This window comes from Lepidochelys kempii, chromosome 15, assembly GCF_965140265.1.
Source record: "Lepidochelys kempii isolate rLepKem1 chromosome 15, rLepKem1.hap2, whole genome shotgun sequence".
Lineage (NCBI taxonomy): Eukaryota > Metazoa > Chordata > Testudines > Cheloniidae > Lepidochelys > Lepidochelys kempii.
The window spans coordinates 9844817-9862736 of NC_133270.1; positions in this window are offsets into that span (position 1 = coordinate 9844817).

Consider the following 17920-nt stretch of genomic DNA (forward strand, 5'->3'; position numbering starts at 1 on the left):
ACAAGTGGGGTGGGTCCCACAGAGAGGACAGATGGAGCCTTCACTTTCACTGTCTGACTGCATTAGAAATCTGTCCACCTGGGACAATGGCAGAGAAATCCTGGACCAGAGTTCTCCACAGCCAGGAACGGAGTCTGAGCTTGACTGACAGCAGTGAACCAAGGCACAACTTGATCTGTTCTTTCTGTGTGCTATGTAAGGCCACTGCCCCGTTGTCCTGCAAATCCCACCTCAAGGATGGCTTCTGTTGTGAGGCCTACAACTAACAGGAAAGTCTCTGCCCCTTTGTGAGTCAGGTTCCCTATCTATAAAATGGGGAGTAGTAAGACTGACCTCCCTTGTGAAGCACGTAGGATCTACTGAGGAAACACGCTGGATAAGAGCTCTAGGTGGTGGTGTTATTGGCTAGGTCGAGGGGAAGATGCGTAAAGCTGATGAATGTTTTCGGACCAGAAAAGGAGCATAATATAAATTATGACTTTGTCCCTCCCCCTCAGACAGCAGGCTCTTCTGGGCATTGCTCTGTGAATTTGGACAGAATCTGAAGCAGGTGAGCACTGTTGGGTTACAGGCTGTTTTGTGGGCTGTTTCCAAGCTGCCTAAGGGAGTTATAGAATCATAGAATATCAGGGCTGGAAGGGACCTCAAGAGGTCATCTAGTCCAACTCCCTGCTCAAAGCAGGACCAATCTCCAACTAAATCATTTAGTTGGAGTTAGACACTCCAAAAACTACAGATTCTCCTGGTGTATTGAGTCCCTCGCTCCCTTGGGCCCCTTTGGAAATTCCAGCCTTCCTTGCTGAGCTGGGGCAGCAGTTCTTCTTTCACCATAGGCCAGAGGGGTGGGTGGGGACTGGCCAGAGCACTGTGGTTCTGTTCCTATCCCATTCTGATCTCGGCCTTTCATAGTGTGAGGTGAGGGATTCTTGGTGCATGGCTTAGGAGGTGGCTCCTACAGGTGAGGACATCCTGTACCCCCCATCCCCACTCCTGGCTGACTACCTGCAGAGAATCTTGTCTGCGAGTTGTGCTTTTCCTGGGACAGGCCTGCAGGTGTGCCTGTCAGCTGTCTTCATTCCACTAGCTCGCTCCACTCGCGAGCCTCCTGGCAGGTTACAGATGAGAATGGTTTCCAGCAGCGAGGGCACAAGGCTGGGAGTCAGAAAAGTAGGGGGTTTAATCCAAGCTCTGCCACTGACTTACTGCATGACCTTGGGCAGGTCACAGCCCCGCTCTGCACCGCAGGTTCCCTATCAGTAAACGGGGGATGACAGTGCTGCTCACTTGCCTTTTGCAAGTTCTACAGGGGGCTGTCACTAGACGATATAAGTGCCAATGAAATCAGATATTCTTGCTAGAAGCCACTGAGCAACTACGCACCTCCCTGCCCGCACACTCCCAAGGGCCATCCCTTCTGCAGTTGCCTTCTGGAAGCAATGTTAAATCAGGATCCTGATGGTCCATGGTCATGATAGTTCCCCTGGTGCTTCTCAGCAGCGCGGGAGTGTAAATCCTGTTGTCCTGCTCCTCTTCCAGCATGGGTTGCTCCACGCCGCCAGTTTCAAACTACCCCTCCAGTCTGATTTGGAAATTACATTTGTATTGTGAGCAGGGGGTTGGACTAGATGACCTCCTGAGGTTCCTTCCAACCCTGATATTCTATGATTCAGTGATGGTGCATCAGGGCATGGAGGTGCCTGCATTTCATTAGGCAGGGGAGGGGCTCCCCTCTTTGCAAAGCTCTCTGAGATCCTATGGGAGCTCATGCGAGCTAGAGCAACAGGCAGGTTCAGGGGTAGGGAGTGGGGCCTGATCCACCCTGCACGGATGCTGAGGCTGGTGCAGGGCCTGAGGCAATTCACCTCCCTTGTCTCAGGGCTGGTTCAGCACTTGCTGCGGGGTAGAACAGCTTCAGAGGCTGCCCCAGTGTATGCCCCAGCAGCCCAAACCCCCCAGTCATGCCCCCCGTCCCTGACAGGATCCAGGCCTGTTCCTTACAGTGGGGGTGCTTGCAAGGAGAGGGGAGTGATGCAGAGCTGGCCACCCCCCCCCCCCCCCACCGTGCCTGCTGCGGAGGCCCTCTAGCCAGGGGATATCCTCTGTGTGAGGGCGGGGGGGGGGTGTTGGACTTTACAGGTTCTTAGGCAGTGCAAAGATACCCAGCCTAGGGGTGAATTTCTCTCTCCCTGGTGTCTAAATTCCCTTCCCCAAGGCCCCCTGAAACGAACTCTGTGCTTGATGGCCAGCATCACTCCATATCCCTCCACCAACCTCAGGAAGCAGCGGAAGCAGATTTTCCTCTGTGCCCCATGCACAGAGCTCCCCAGCGCCTCCCCCAGCCCCTGTGTGGGCCTATTCAGAAGCAGAATTGCTCCCTCCTGGAAAATAAGGCTCTCGGTCCACGGGTAGCCTGGCTCATCTGTAGAGACTTCAAGGTGACAAGCTGCTGTTCCCTCTGCCAGGCTGGCAGTCAGGCAGGTGAAATGTCAGGACTGATTAGGCCATATGGTGGTGTGTAATCACCTGACAGAGAGCATGACGACTGTTAAAAGAGCAATATGCAGCCCCCCCCCCGCCCCTTCCCTGCACCTGGGAACATCAGCACAGGCAAATGCCTGGTCTGATCAACATCTTCTGCTCTCCCAAGGGCCATCTTGCAGCGGATTATTGAAGGGCTATGAGAGAACCTGGAGCACGTCCGAGAAGGAGCTGTGCCCGGAAGTTGCTGCACAATACCATTGTGCCAGGAGCTGGGCTGGGTCACACACCCTCACCCACCCCCTGATTCTAGGGAGAAGCAGCCACTGGCTCTGAAGCTGTGAGAAAAGCACAATAACCTTTGCAAACTCTCCTGCCAGTGGGCTTCAGTGGGAGATTCCCATTTGCATCGTGATTCCTCACCAGTGGAAATATCCCACCCCAGCAGATTGTCCCATGTCAGCCCAAGGCCCCCCAAACGCTGTCACTGGAAAGCTAAGTAGCTCGCTCCTGTGCCTGTTAGGCCATGCTCCAAACAGCAGCTGCCGTTGCAAATGGCAGATGGGTTGGGTTTGCAAGGTGCTCAGGCAGCCCCCATGATGGGGGGGCCATATACTCCAAACAGCGCAGCTCTCTGACAATAGCCTGCCTGGGGCCAATTTTCTCAAGGGCTTGCTCCCAAAGTGCTGCGCTTCTTTGAAAATCTGGCACCCTGTGGCCACCTGGTGTTGGCAGTTTCACAGAGGTGCAATGGGAAAAGAACCCTAGGGGCTGGGTTGAGGCACAGCAGTGGGGCAGGAACCCTTCTGGAGTTGTACCTTCTGTAGATCAACAGCACCTCCTGTTCCCAGGGCCGTCAGTCTTGCACTTCTCACTAGCACTAATTTCATATGTTGTTTTTTAAAAAAAAAGTTTGATCCAAACACCTTCCCTCCCCACCCGGGCATTTGTCTGAACCGTTATCAAGGCTACAAAGCCGAATTTCCACAGAGTGGCTGTGGAGGGATTGTTGCCCTCTAACGAACCAATATCTGATCCCAGCTAGAGCTGTGTTCACTTCCGTTCCCAAATCTCTGGGCATTGAGGGCGGGGATAGGGGTACTTCAGCCTTACTGGGGAAGTCAGTACAGCGAGTGAGCCTTTCCTTGAGGGTGCTACTTACAGGGGGAGTGAGTGGGCCCTTCCCAGAGGGTGGAGCTTATATATTGCATGACCTCCTATTGGGGATGGAGTATGTGTAATCAATGGGCCCCTCCCTGGGGGTGGAGCTTATATGGGGAGTGAGTCCCTTGCTGGGGGCAGGCAGGGGCTGGATGCAGATCAAAGGGCATGTTCTTTCTTCCAGAAAAAAGTTGAATTCCTTTAAGTGCATAATAAAGCAATTTTTTCTTGACATCTACTAAAATGTGCAACTTTTGACCCATGTAAATAAAACTTGCTAGGCTGAGGGGAAAGAGAGGGAGTCATTTGTCGGGCTCCAGGAATAAAAGCAAGTTCAGGGTTATTGGGGTGGATTCATAGATGGTGTCAAATTGCTATAGCTCCACTCACTTCAGCTGACACCAGCTGAGAGTCTGGCTTGACATTAATTTTTCTGAAGGGTCTGGTCCATCCCTGCTCCCAAAGATCCAGAAAGGGCAGAAATATCCCTTTGCTGTTAGCAGCATCCATTGAGATACACAGAGCTCAGGCCGTGCGTCCTGTCGCTGAGCTCAGACGCTGCCTCCCGTCGCAGAGCTCGTGTGTGAGTCGGGTCCTTTGGCCGGAACTGGAGAAGCTTCATTCGAGGAGGACGTAGTGCTGTCATTCCTAATGAATAGGTTTTAGTGGATGTCTCTATCGCTGCTCTGAGCACGTCCTGGAACGTGCATCGTCCCTCGCAGCCTTCTCTGAGATTTGTATTCTCACTATGCTGGCTGTGCCTTCGCCAGTCCCCTGTGAAGCCTGGGGGTGAAAATCATTAGCATGCCCTTAACCTGACAGAGTCTGCCACCTGGAAATAGTGTGAGGGGATGTAAGAGAATCAAAGGCGAGAGCCTATGAATCAGATCCCTTCGAAATAATGTCCCTGCCAATCAAGGAAAAGTTGGTGTCAGGTTCTCAGGGCTTTTGACAGCAGCAAGGAGAGTAACATACCAAGCAAAACTGTAATAAATGCCTCAGCCGTGGCCCTCGGGGCTTCCAGCTGTGGAGTTCAGTGTCCTGTGCAGTGAAGACTGGAAATGCTCCTGCAGGGGGGCGTCTGGCAATATTTCCCCACCCTCCTGAAAAAAACGAGGTCTTTATGCTTTGACCTCCCTATACCTTGTTCCCCTGTACAGTTGTCTTTCTACAACGCTTACAAGCAGTACTGTCTTGGGCTGGGGTTGTCTCATAAGCTAAGTAGCATGAGGCTCAGGAGTGGGAGAACTGCCAGGAAAGCTCAGGTGAAGAAGAGATGGCATTGCTATCTTCTGTCTGAGTCTGTACTGGAGAATGCCTTTGGGGACCATTCGAGGTGATGGGCCAAGATCCTCAGATAGTATTAGTTGGTCTAGCTCCATTGATTTCTTTGGAGTTACACTTATTAGCCTGGCTGAGGATCTGGCTCCATATCTCTTGAATGAACTATAAAATTGAGGTCTTGAACAGTCGCTGCCATTAAAAATCCCATGAAAGAGCAGGGTGTATTAGGACTAGCCATGCAGTATTGCTTATGCCTTTGTTTTTCTTGGCTACCACCCCTCTAGCTGTCTAAGGACACTTGTGACTGCTATGGCAATTTCCTGCCATTTCCTGGACAAACCTTACTTAAATGTAATTCAGTATTTTAGGATTTCATTGTATTAAAAACGCAAATGTTTGTGTTTGTTGTGGGATTGTGTCCAGCATCTCCAGGGGGGACAGCTGACCAGTGTCCACTCTGGGGAGTGTTATGAGCTTCTAAGGACTAGTTGAAACAATGTGCCAGCCAAGAATGAACCTTAAAGTTAAGTGGATTTCCGAGGAAATTTCTGAGGGGTGACATATGCAAATGTGCCCCTCCAGTTATGCCTTGTGGCGCTTCGCCTTGAGGAAGAGGCCTTTGTCAGCTGTTACATGAGGACAAGATCACAGGCCCAAACTGCATAAAGGAGAGACTCTCAGATGCCTGCGGTGCTTGTTCTGGCCAAGTTAGCTAGAAACTTATAACCACAGAAAAACCCCCTGGTAGGTTTTGAAGGACTGACTTCTATCAGAGTCCTTGTTGGAGCTGAGGTGATCTCTGCTAAGCTTATTAGCATGCATGCAGGTTTGTTTACAGAGAAAACACGTTAAAACATTAATGCTTTCACCCAAAGAATAAATGTGCTTGCTTAGGAAAAGCTGCGTGGTGCCTTTATAACTGTGAGCAATGACGCTATGGGTAGCTCTGGGGAGAAAGCAAAGCAGGCCTCCTCAGGCAGTCTGGCTTGCTGGGGAATTCACAGTGCGGGCAGGGAGCTGTGCAGCCTGGAAAAGCCGCCTGTGAATGGGTGCCCTTGGTGGACCATAGAGAGAGAATCCAGGTGAAGTTGCCCTGCCCTGTGACAACATTGCAGGCACAGGAAGTCTGTTTGGGATGTTCAGTTCAGCACAGAGTATCCAGGAGGTTTACACACTGTGTGTTCTCTCAGGGAGAATTTATTTTTGCTCACTCTTGTTTCATCCTTTGCTTAAGCTACAGGCAAGGTCATTCTGTCTGATAATACCTGTGTGTTCTCTGGGTATGGGAAAAATGAGAATGTGGGCGGTTTAACATGATTGCTGCTGGGTGATCCCAGCCTGTCTCCAAAACCTTCCTCTGAGGCTTTAATCGGATGCACTGTTCTGCTTGCCCAAAGCCGCTCCATAGCATCACTCCATATTGTTTGAAGACATCTGCCTCCTATGCTGGCGTGGCCTCACTGTGCTAAGGACTGGAGTGATCCCTTTACACAGAAAGCCAAATTCAGCCCTGGGTTACATGTGAGTGGCCTCACCGAAGTCACTGGGGCTGCAAGTGTGTCACTGGGATAGAATTCAGCACAGAACTTGTAACATCCCCTCCACACACCCACGCCTACCCTACCACCTTCTTTTTCAGGAAACTCATTAATTTCTCTCCTCTTTATGCAATGAGTTCTGTCTGTGTGATGAATCTAAATGTGGAATTGCTGCATTAGTGTGTTAGCAAATCCAGGAGTATGTAAAGTGTGGGCAAAAGCTCAGAAACAGTCGCTGAGTAGCACCTAAAGCACCATCCATGATGGAGTTTTAAAGTTCAGGACCTTGGACAAAACCTTTTCCAACAAAATTCCAAGAGTGATTATTCAACTGTTCACCCACAAACGGGCTTTAAGAATCAACTCTTGAGAATACAAGAGGCTTCTGATCAGCTTTCTTTCTAATACAGAACAGAAAACCAACTGAACACTTATTTTGATATTTGGGGAGGGGGGAGTTCACCTTGCAATGATACAGCTTGCACACTGTGTAATGGCCTAACCTTGCAAAGTGCTGAATGTCCCCAACTCTTCCGTGGGGTGCCAATCCCTTAGCAGGGACCTGTCCTAAGCACCCTGGAAGGGCCAGGTTGGGGGTGGAGCAAGGACATTTCATAAGCGCAGGGAAATGGCACAATCCCTGAGCCCCTGGCGTAGAAGTTTCTAAATCCGGCGCTCTTACGCAACATGGCTTTTTGTTTTGCATTTAGTCATTTTCTAAGGTTTTGTGCCAAAATAATGAATGAACAGCAGCAGAAGTAATAGTTTCTGCAAAGAGCACTGAGAGCCAACGGACACCAGCAGCAGAGCGAGGCTACAGTCACACAAATAATACGGATAAAAGGCTGAGTGGGGAAGGAAAGGTTCCTGCCTATCCTACCTTGTGCTCAGTGATGGATGCTGCTTCATTGTAGGAACATACAGGGCTCAGAACAGCTGAACTCATGTGGCTGTAAGCATGCCTTGATCCAGACAGTCTCCCTGTTGTTGAATCATAGAAGATTAAAGTTGGAAGAGACCTCAGGAGGTCATCTAGTTCCACCCCCGGCTCAAAGCAGGACCAACACCAACTAAATCATCCCAGCCAGGGCTTTGTCAAGCCGGACCTCTAAAACCTCTAAGGATGGAGATTCCACCACCTCCCTAGGTAACCCATTCCAGCGCTTCACCACCCTCCTAGTGAAATATTGTTTCCTAATATCCAACCTAGACCTCCCCCACTGCAACTTGAGACCATTGCTCCTTGTTCTGTCATCTGCCACCACTGAGAACAGCCGAGCTCCATCCTCTTTGGAACCTCCCCTTCAGGTAGTTGAAGGCTGCTATCAAATCCCCCCTCACTCTTCTCTTCTGCAGACTAAACAAGCTTATTTTCCCCTGGGAAACTTCACATTTCTACCCCAAAGTTCACATGGGATGCTGGCCCTTGAGGACCTGATCCAGTACACACTGAAGTCAGTGGAAATACTCCCATTGACTTCAGTGGGCTTTGGATTGGGCCTTAAATGGGCTACCATGCTGCTGTCTGCTGGTACATGCAACCAGCAAATGAGCCCTTTTCTTTTAAATGGGACTTACTCTCTGCTGGGATGAGCACCTCCTGCAGGGTGCAGTGGGCGCTAAAGGTGCTTAGAACCTAGACCCAACTGCCTAATGAAAGTTTTGTCACCAACATGACAAAGGTGTACAGCCAGCCAGGACGTGTTTTGACCCAGCAGACAAAAGGCTGGTCTCCTGCAGAGTGATTGCAAATGCAAATAAAGCACCTAGCAGCCTTGACTGAGGCATCACGAACATGGAGGCTTTTATGCACAATGCATGGTGACATGTGCTTGAGTGCTGGGAGCGGTGGTCTGCTGACAGCAGGGGGAAGGCATGCAGATTTCTACCTCTGTAATAAAACACCCATCGATCATCGCACCAAACTAATAGCTGCAACATCTGATTACACTTCCTTCAGCTCACCTGTCAAGTCATTGATGTTTGTGACTATGAAATCCCGGGCTAATAACATCAAAAAAGAAGTGGGGTGGATAGAATGAGGAAGAGATGAGGGAACATCCTGGTTGCATAGATGTTGGCGTTTGCTTGCTGGTTTTATTGATTTATTGAAGCACAGGGTTGTTTTTGTTTTTAAAAAACTCTTCCAATATAAATTCTTCCCCCTTAATGAATGTACTGATCCCAAACGCTGCTATTAGTATCATGGAGAGACAGGCTGAGATTTAGCTTTGTTGTGCTGGGTGCTGTACAGGCATCTAGGAAATGGGTGTCCTTGCCCCAGAATGCTTACATAGATCAGACAGCCAAAAGGTGCAAGGGGACAGGCCCTGAGAGGGGAAGTGACTTGACAAAGGTCACCCTGCAGGACGGTGGCAGATCTGGGAAAAGAACCCAGGTCTCCTGCGCTAGTGCCCCAGCCACTAGAACACACAGCTGCTTGCTGTCTTTGTAGAAGAAAAGACTTCTGTGCAGGAGACTGTCATAAATATAAAGGGAAGGGTAACCACCTTTCTGCGTACAGTGCTATAAAATCCCTCCTGGCCAGAGGCAAAATCCTTTCACCTGTAAAGGATTAAGAAGCTACGGTAACCCCGCTGGCACCTGACCCAAAATGGCCAATGAGGGGACAAGATTCTTTCAAATCTGGATGGAGGGGAACAAAGGGTTTGCTCTGTCTGTGTGATGCTTTTGCCGGGAACAGATCAGGAATGCAGCCTTACAACTCCTGTAAAGTGAGTAAGTAATCTAGCTAGAAAATGCGTTAGATTTTCTTCTGTTTAATGGCTGGTAAAATAAGCTGTGCTGGAGGGAATGTATATTCCTGTTTTTGTGTCTTTTTGTAACTTAAGGTTTTGCCTAGAGGGATTCTCTATGTTTTGAATCTGATTACCCTGTAAAGTATTTAACATCCTCATTTTACAGAGGTGATTCTTTTACCTTTTCTTTAATTAAAATTCTTCTTTTAAGAACCTGATTGATTTTTCATTGTTCTTAAGATCCAAGGGTTTGGGTCTGTGTTCACCTGTACCAGTTGGTGAGGATTCTTATCAAGCCTTCCCCAGGAAAGCGGGTGTAGGGCTTGGGCGGATATTTTGCGGGGAAGACGTCTCCAAGTGGTCTCTTTCCCTGTTCTTTGTTTAAATGCTTGGTGGTGGCAGCATACAGTTCAAGGCCACGACAAAGTTTGTACCTTGGGGAAGTTTTTAACCTAAACTGGTAAGAATAAGCTTAGGGGGTCTTTCATGCAGGTCCCCACATCTGTACCCTCAAGTTCAGAGTGGGGAAGGAAGCCTGACAGAGACACACAGCCTATTTAATCCTTGTCCTCTCTGCTGCGAAGACTGACCCAGTGGCTAATTAGGGCAGAGGTTTGCACTGGGACCTTTCTCCACTAATGTCTGGGCTGAGACCCAGCAACTCACATAAGCTACGCCAGGGGTTTTCAACCTTTTTTCATTTGCGGACCCCTAAAAAATTTCAAATGGAGGTCTGGGCCCCTTTGGAAATGCTAGACACAGTCCGCAGACCTACAGGCTCTGTGGACCCCAGGTTGACAGTCACTGACCTATGCCACCGCAGTCATTCTTTTCAGTCTGACAGCACTGGTACCAAACCAATCAGACCTAGTTGCCCAGAAACCCCAGGGATCAGTGCAGTATGAGAAAACAGATTTGAACCAATAACCTAGAGACAAAAAAACCCCATTTTTATTATGCCAATAGCGAGGCGTGGCCTGCTTTTGTATTCTGGGAGCTACTAGAAGCTCCAGCCAAGATTGGGGCCAAGTTGTGCTAGACGCTGTATAACAAATTGCAGAAGGCAGTGCCTGTCCTGAAGAGTTTACAGTCAAAACAGACAGACAGAAGGGCAGGAAGAGAAAGGGACTTGTCCAAGGTCACATGGCAGCCCAGGATTAGAACCCTGCTCTCCTGACATGTACCCAGCATTTGCTGCTGATGTAGGTGAGAGCAGAGTTTGTTGAGGACATTAGTGACTGTGTGTTAGAGGCAGGAATCGAACCCAGTTTCTCCTGAGGTCCAGTCCAGTACTGCACCTGTCTGAGCATCCTTCCTCTCCAGCTATAGAAGTAAAATTCAGCTAAGCCCTCAGATGTTAGGGTGTGAAGATGAATTTGTTTTGAACCACAGCCAAGGTGAACATTTCAGAAGAATTTTCTCTCCCCCCAGCCCAGTTTGTCAGACTCAAGGCTTATTTCTGCAAAAGTTTGCCAGCTTATCCAAAGCTTCTGACATGTGTCTGTCTCTGATTCAGAAGGGCAAATAGCTGCTGTGTCCCATTCATTGGGAAAACAAGAAACTTAATGAAACAAACCGTTGTGGAGGGGCGTGTGTGTAACTGTGCTTTGCATTTGTTAGAACCAAAATCTCTATAGACGCTCTTTCCATTTAGAAAATATCAGTAAGTTCCCCAGCTACTCTCTGATCATAGTTTTATTCAAATGAATTTTTTTGAAAGGACAGAGGGAGGTGCTGGGGGAGAAGAAGCTGCAGCAGATCCAGAACAATAGCTAACACAGTCACTTAATTCCGGAATGTTTTTATGATGTTTGTTTTCCTGTGTTTTATCCTAACTACAAATCATTTTTAATAGTAGCTTGAAAAAACTTGTAGCAAATCTTAGCTGACATTTTTATCATCCACCTAACATCTCCAGTTGCAGCTATTCTTCTGCTGCATTCTCTACAAATCATGCTGAGGAAGATGGGGCTAGGGCAAAAAGTACTCACGCGCTGTTAATCAGGGGAGGGAGGAGAGTCATGCAGTTAAATCATAGCCCTTGGATAGGTGGTTGTATCCAAGAATCACTATGTCACCTTGGGCGAGTCACATCACTGCTCTCTGCCTCAGTTTCCCCATCTGTGAAACAGGGATGATGCTAATTCCCCACCTTGCTGGGTGCTGGGAGGCTAAATTCTTTCATGTCTGTGAGGTGCTCGAATACTGCCATGGTGAATGCCATAGCAAAGTCCAGCGCTGAAGAAGAGCAATACATCAGCCCTATGCAACAGGAAATGTGAAATCCTTGTGGGTCTTGCCATGCAAAAGTTCAGGCTCTGTCTGCTGATTCAGCAACAATGAGTCATTGTGGGGTTTCTTCCAATGAGTCTTCCCAAATCCCAGCTTCCCACGTTCCTTTCCACTGGGTATGTTCTTCATTCCCTTATTTCTGCACTGACAGAGGGGTGGAGACCATCCATGGGTTGCTTACTGAGGGGTCTGGGACTATTATTAAGCAGCATTAGATGTGAATTGGGTGCAGCTAGCAACTGGCTTGGACACCCCCCCCCCCCGCTGATTGCCCCCTCTGCCCGCAGAGCATCCATCGTCTCTCCAGACAGCTTTGCCATAGCACATGCCCTGAGCTCTAACCGTGGGTGCAGATAGTGTCCCCTTTGGAGAGTTGATTAGCACCCTGCTAGGATTAACTAGCAGCCAGTTGCCCCGGGAGTCGCTGATCCATTTGGAGCCTGTACCCTGCAGCAGAGTTGTTTTGGGACCTCCCTCGAAGCAGGCTGGGGTTCAACACGTGAATTGCTCTAATTCCTCCCGTTTCCGAGCACGTGGCTCCAGGGCCCCTGTGACATTGTGCAACATGCTGGGCTAGCAAATGAGTCTGGAACTGGCCCCATCTGTGGCTGTAGGAGGGGAGTGAAGGCAAATGGGAAAAAGCAGCAGGGGAGGTGCTGCCTTCTTCTGAAACCTACGAGGCCGGCCAGCCCCATGGGGCGTGTGTGGACTCACTAGTCTGGGTTGGCTCCAGAAAATCTGGTCCCTGTCGGGGTGATTTGCCAATTGAGATGCCTGCTGTCTGCATGTCTGCACCTATCAAGTCAAATTTCACAAGCTACCAATCCCCCGGAGAATGAATGCCTCTCATTAACAGCGCCAATTAGCCTGAGTGCCCTCTTTTCGGCACCGGGGGCTCATGCAATTATTTTTCACCATTGGAGACTCTAGCCTGAATTCTCTGGGTCCGGCATCCTGTGCCGCACCAGTTAAATTCAATGGAGTTTCACGGGGTGCAGCAGAATTTCACTTGAATCCAGGTTCACTGCAAGATCCAGGTCACAAATGACATGAGTGCTGCTTTCAGGCTGGCTAGACACTTGTCCATGTGACAAAATCACCACCCACTCCCGTGAAATCCTGCAGGGTTGGCAGTCCCCACTGAGGAGCAGCTTCAGGCTGGTAGGCAATTCTGGAGCCTTATATTTGCCGCCTGCAGGGTAGGTACCATTGAATAACACTGAGCTCCTGGAGAGAGAAAAGGCCGTTTTCTCCAGGGGATGGAGTGGAATTGTCATGCTGCAGAGCTGGATGGGTGGGTGTTGATCTGGGCTGTGGTGCACTGGCCAAAAGTGACTTGCACCTGCTTGCACTGTGTTCCTTTTGGCTTGGCCTGTCTGTAAATATTTACAAGCCTGTAAATTTACCCAGCCAAGTGCTCAGTGTTCTCAACACCCAGTGATTAGGTGGGCGGGTGCTCACCCCCTCTTGTTATCAGGCCCCAGGGCTGGAAGGCTTTGAGGTGGGAAACTCTCCACTTCCTCTCCAGGGGAAAACCTGAACTGGCCAGCCTTACCTACCTGAATGATAGTGTTATCTACCCACCATTCCACATGCTGTGTGTGGTCGGTTTAGTTGGAATTTGTTGATGTGCAGATTGTATGTGACTATAGATTGTTAGCATAAATGTAGTCATGAAAAGGGCATCAGAAGAGGGCAAGGTATGCCCTGGGGTAAGTGGCTCACCTGGATCATCCAGGTTGTGAACTCTGGTACGTGAATGGGGTTCAAGGTCAAGAAGAGAGGGCCCAGGGCTCTGTCTTAGAGACCAGGGCATCAGTGCAAAGGATCCTGATGTGCCCTGGGTTTCCCACCTGCAGATTCTGGACCCTTTGCCCCAGTGATTATGTGAGACGTGGCTCAGGCTGGGCTGGTGGCATGGAGCAGGCTTCGCAGTGAAGCCCAAGTGTCTCAGCAATGGCACCGAGCTGGAATAGGTAGCCTCATGTCAGAACAGAACCTGCTGGTGCAGGCTGCTCTGGGCTGGAGAAGGTTGAGGAGAGCCAGCTCCTGATGCCCCCTTCTGACTAGCACTGAGTCTGCTTGGCCCCGTGAGTGGGGTTTTGGGTGGGTTGGACCTCTGCAAGCTGGACAGTTAATCCTTGGATCTGTGGGTCTGGCCTATTCCTCCCACACTGACCAAATAGATCTACCGTTCTCATGTTTGGTTCTGCCTTTTCTCCCAAGGGAAAGACACTCATGGTTCCGTGTTCCCAAGGACTCCTGAGTGGGGCAGAACCACTTACAAGGGGACCAGGGAGGTTCTATTTTAGTTTTCCGGAGCACAAGTTTGGGCTCGAGCCAGAGTCCTGTTTATTTTCGAAAAAGACCCCTAGACAGATTGAACCTGGCCCATCTTGCTCTCAAGGACAACTGGCTAAAGGGGTGCAAATACATGGCTATATATGCTCCCTTTCTTCAGGAGGAAAACTCCTTAAAGGGAGTGGTTTTTAACCTAAGCAAGGTACAAGGCAAGCACTTGGCTGGGAGGCCATCAGGGGAAACCAGCAGAGGGGCCCCTAGGGGCACTGGAGGGTTTCTGGAGAAGATGGTAAATCATGACACTTTTGGAAGATATGAGCTGCACGGTTCTCAGCAGGAGAGGCAGTGAAGTCTAGTGGGTATGGCACTGCCCGGAGTCCAGCCTTCCCCTCTTTAGGGCGTCATGGGATTGGCCATACCAGATCAGACTATCAAATCTGATGCCCTGTTCGCAAGGTCTTATTTGGGCGCTCTTATCAAGAGGTGACATCATGTTCTGGGACCTGTAGGTCTCCGTAGGGCTGCAAAGCTCGTTATTCACGACAGGGCATGTGTGAGCTGTTCCATTTCATTAAAGAAATGCTCCTGGGAGGACGGTGATGTCGCCTTCCTTTTGGGCCCCAGAGGTTAGCCTGGAGCTTGGGGCCAGGCACTGTGTGTAAGAGCCTGTGCTGGGAAATAGATATTCTCTTTACACGGAGAAATGCTAAGCATGGCAGCTTGTCTCCTTTGCAGGAAGCTGCTTTCTCAGCCCACCCAAACCCCAGGCAGCTGATCAATGGCTGAACCAAGGGAGCGAGTGGAAAGAAATACAGTGCTTGCTGCTGCCCTTTTCCCTTGTCCCCATGGTGCTCGGGGATGGCAGCAGGGAGCAGGTTCCACTGGGTCGTCTCTCTCCGCTGAGCACCTCTGCACCCGAGAGCCAGCAAGACTGTATCCCCTTAACATTCCTACAACCCCTAACTCCAGAGCAGGGCAGCTGAGCTGAAGAATCCTCCACAAGGCTCCTGGCCCCTTCCCGGCAGGTGGAGGTTCACAGCTGCGGTTTACGGCTGAGTAGTTTGTGATGGATTAATTCTTTTCTGTTGTTTGTCCTCCCACCCCCTAGTTGCTGTTTTCCCCTTTCTGTCAGTGGGAGCCACTTTCTGTGGCCGCCTCCCTTGGGCTGCCAAGCGGAGAGGGCGGCAAGCGCCTTGCTAACGACTCTGGATGGAATGCTCTGCTTGGCCAGCGAAGCTGCAATTTGTTTGATAACACCAGCTGCCTCCCTAGAGCTATTAATCTGACCTGCAGCCCCCTTCCTTTCTGAAGCCTCAGCCTGACTGCGCTTGGCTGCAGACAAAGGAGAGAAAAGGGGCCTATGGGAGGAGGAAGGAAGGAAGAGCAGCAGGCAGGGATGGGGGAGGTACACAGGCTGGGAGCCATTATCTTTTTATATGGTCTCTCTCTTGCTCCCTGCAGAGGTTCTGTAGAGATGGGCCTCGATGGCTGGGAAGGGACAGGCCTTGCTGGCCCCCACACTCTCAGGTTGTCTCTGCTGTGATGTCTAATTTAGGTCTCTGTTCTGGGGGCGAGAGAGAGGGAACCAGTGGGGATCCTGGTATGCAGTGTTGTCAGTCCCAGGATATTAGAGAGACGAGAAAACAGGCTTCAGCAGTTAGAGGACACGGTGAGGAGGCGGGCTTAAACGAGTTGGCCAGTGTCACCCCTCAGCCCAGGACCAGAGCCCAAACCTCCAGAGGGTCAGCCTCATTCTCCGTCCACTAGGCCACAGCTACCCTATAACCAACCCCACCCCTGAATTATTACAGTCCTGCTGGGGTCCCAGATTTCCTGCTTGAGTTGACTTCTTGCTTGAATTATGTTTCCTGAATTGGGGCAGGGGGAGGAGACTTGTAGGTTTACTGGTCCAGTTCCTGTGCTAGTGTAAATTGGCTATGATGCTTTACACCGCCTGAGAATCTCTCCCATCATCTCCATCCAACTCCCCTGCAACTTCGATTCTGTTAGTTTCTCTACTGGAAAATCTTCCCTTTCAAACCACCCAGCAGCACAGCTCCATCACAGAGATCCTTTAAGGTAACCACAGTGGTAATGAAGGCTCAGAAGAGATGTTAAACCATCTTTCAAGATATTTCCCAACAGCACGGAAGAGTAACCCCCTTCTTCCCTCCACGCACATCTAGCAGCTCTCCTTGTTCATTGCCACGTGTTATGGTCTGAGGCTGCTGATGAAGCCAGCGCTTGCCAAATTGCTCTTAACCCATCTTGTCTCTCTCTGTATTTCACCGTCGCTGCCTGTGTCCCATTTGTTACGTTGCAGTATTAATTTGATTGACGATGGAGTCGCCCTACCTGAGGGTTGGGGAGATGGCTCCCCTCCGATCGCATCTATCATGGATGTAAGTGGAAGGTAATAACAGAAAGCTGTGGCAGGCTCAGACTTTTCATTTCAATTGGAAATTGAACCAGTGCAATACGATGAAAGTTTAATCTGCATCATCAATAAACATGTGGTGGAAGGACACTTTGCCCTGCCTGTGTTTCCTGCCTGAATCTAGTAGGAAGTAATGTGCTAGCTCCGTGTGAGAGATGAGCAAAATTTGCCCCTGGCAGATGGTCAGCACAAAGCCTTTTAACCATGTCACCCTCTGGGGTTATCTCATGGCTCTGCCGGGTATCAGATTGATCTCATGTTTGTGTGTAATAGACATACATACACTGTGGATAGTGCTGGACCTCTGCACTGGCTACATTTCACGCTTTATGCCTGATATAATATGCAGCAAGAAGTGTGTGTGTGTAGGGGCTATATTCACACCACAGATATGAAAGTGTCACCACTGATACACTGAAGAGCCATGTGATAAGATTATTTAATGTGCAGTTTTGCCTGCCTCATCTGCACTCTGCTCCCTGACCCATCTTCCAGGTTAGCCGGCCTGGCGGGGAGTGTGTGTTAGGGCCTGGGTTTGACTTTCACTCACTATGGACACAGGCTAAACCACTCGCATGCCGATAGTCCTCCAGTGCCGTCCCACAATTCCTCCTTGTGCCCAAAAGGAGGAACAATTTCTCCCACAATTCTCTGGGAAAGACTTATAGGGCAGCTACACTCACTACAGCTCAAAGAGCCGTGGGCTGCGCCCCCGGACGTCCTCGCCATCCATAGGGGTAAGTGCAGCACCAGTGAGGACACAGTCACTAGGGCAGGGCTTTGCAGTGTGGCTGTTCACACCCCGGCTAGGCTAACCCTGTCCCCAGTTCTTGCCCTGCAGGCTCAGGAGAGAAAGAAGAACCGTGTCTTTGGAAGTGTGATATTTAAACTGTGTATTGCCCACCCTATGCAATGTATGGGAAGCTGCTGATGGAATGGCAGAATGAGGCCCCAGGGAGGTGGAGTTGTGGGAAGAGAGCGGCTGAGGTGGTCAAAGGGGAGATAAATAAAATGAGGACCGGGCTCTGCCATATGTCACATGGAGATCCCCTCCACAGAGTATGTAGCATAATGCCTATACTAGACTCTGTGCTAGTAACTTAGTAACAGTGAGTGCATACACACTGTGTGTGTGTGTGAACAGACACCTGTACTGACATCTCTTGGTCTTCATCTATTGGACACCTCTAAATCAAGCGCTCGTGACCCAAGGGCATAGCTCGGTTGGCTGGAGAGGTGCTACACCAATTTATACCAGCTGTGGAACAAGATCTTCTACATTTTATGAGAATAATCCATTTTCCTATTGAAATTGGAACCATCAGCCCCTCACATCATCATCACAGCCTTGCTGATGCCCTTTTCCTATCCAAATCCAGTTCAAAATCAACCTTTGTTTCCTTATAAAAAACCTTCTATGGGCTTGCTTCAGGCTGTCTCTCAGGCCTTGTCTTTCTCTCTACCCCATCCCGCTCCTGCCACTCAGATAACTGCTCTCTTTGTGCCTCTTCACATGACCTCACCACTGATGGTGCAAAAGCCTTCTATACTGCAGCTCCCGCTGCCGGGAATGGCCACTCTTCCTTAGTGAGGGCCTGAACCTGTGTGGTGCTTGGCACCTGCAGCTCCAAGCTGCATATGCAGCCCACAATGATCAATAGGTTGAGAAC